Genomic DNA, 1816 nt, shown 5'->3' on the forward strand with positions numbered 1-1816 from the left:
AATTAAGGCAGCTAACTGATGCGAAAAAAGATACGCTTTAATTGTTACGGGCTTTTTAAATACGTGAAATCATTATTGACAAGGAGGGAGATGATTCGAGTGCACTCGTTTGACCTCCATGCCGGCGTGCGACCCAGAGGGGACGGGACGGCACAATCATAATTTCAGTTTCTCTAGTTTTCCACGGCAAGCTGGCGCGCTAAGCCATTATGCATTGAATTCCGATGACCGTGCCCTACCTTCCGCCTATAAGTACTGTTTCCCGGCCTTCTCCGGTGCCACCGTGACCCAACTCGCCATATCCTCATAAGCCCCCACCGGCCCGATGTCGCTCGCCACGTCCACCATGCCCCCGCCCGTCCGCGGTAGGCGACGCCGGAGGCGGTCACCGCCGGAACTAGTGTTCGGGTTTTCACCAGAAGGCAGACGGAGGGAGGAGGCATTCTATCTGTCTTTAGATGGCAATGCGGAGATCGAGGAGTTGTTGGAGCGTGACCGCATGGTGGAGGAGCAGGAGTTGTTGGAGCGCGACCGCCTGGCGGAGGAGCAGCGTATCGCCGATTTGCACCGCCAATGGGACATGGAGCAGCAGCGCACCGACGCTCTGAGTCGCGAGCAGAGCGCCCGCAACTGGGTCGACTACGTGGAGGCCGGCGTCCGGCAAATAGCCCTGGAGGCTGTCGGGCACGCACGCGTTCGCGACGCTGATTTTTACTACCAACTCGTCACGTGGGTTTCTTGCTTGGAAGCCGAAGCTTCGGTGGATCACGCCGGCATGGAAAGGGCCAACGCGTGCGAGCAACACGCCCTATCGCACCTCTTATAAGTCCGAGGCGAGGCGCACGACGCCGGTGCCGGCGTTTAGCATGTACCACAGATGGCGGCCGACATCATCTAGTTAGCTAAGAGTAAGTTAGTACTTGTACGCTACTAGAGTATTAGTGGGAGTAGATAGTTAACTTGGCTATGATGGTTGTCAACGTGGAAGTTCAGTACTCTATATGTGGATCAGACCTGTTACTTTGCTCTGAATGTTGAACTTTCCGTTTGAACGTATGGAATGGGTTGTTATTTTTATAAATGGGTTGTATTTGTCCTCCACGGGTTTTGAGGCTGACTTGTGGGCCTAGCAAGTTGACGCGTACACAATCAGGAGATGATTGTATGTGGAGAGGATGATAGTAGGGACCCGCCAAGGTCATGGCAGTACGCAGGCAAGTGCCTCCTTATTTCAAGCCAATAAAAAAATGGCTCCTCCTAGTGGATTTCTGACATCTGGGTCCCATGCCATTGTCAACATAGTCAATAAATGAGATAATTGCACAATGAGCGGCTGACACCAGGGACCCAGCAGCTCGCCCAGTTATTTTTGTTTTGCGTTAATTTGATAAATGCCACTCCAAATCTGGTGTATCCGAGAAATGCCACTGCAATTTCCAAACTTTGAAAAATGCCATTTCTTGTGGCATTTTTCGAAGTCCGGAGTGGCATTTTTCAAAGTTTGCAAACTGCAGTGGCGTTTTTCAAAGTTTGCAAAAATTGCGGTGGCATTTTTCAAAGTTTGGAAATTGCAGTGGCATTTTCATGAATCGCCATAATTGGAGTGGCATTTATTTAATTTGTTTTTGAGATGGAAGCAGGGTGTCAACTGGGCTGTGCGGAACACTCTGGCCTGTCTAGACAACCTTTTCTTTTATGTTTACCACAGAACAGCCGAGTAGTTTTTTTCTTTCTGAAAATGGCTAGCCTAGTTTTTTTTGTGATTTGTCAAGTAAGTCGCTTTATCAGGCCTGTTGAGCTGCAAATCTTGCAAGAC

The sequence above is a fragment of the Triticum urartu genome, chromosome 1A, assembly GCF_056163025.1.
Source record: "Triticum urartu cultivar PI428250 chromosome 1A, HENAU_Tu73, whole genome shotgun sequence".
NCBI classification, from domain to species: Eukaryota; Viridiplantae; Streptophyta; class Magnoliopsida; order Poales; family Poaceae; genus Triticum; species Triticum urartu.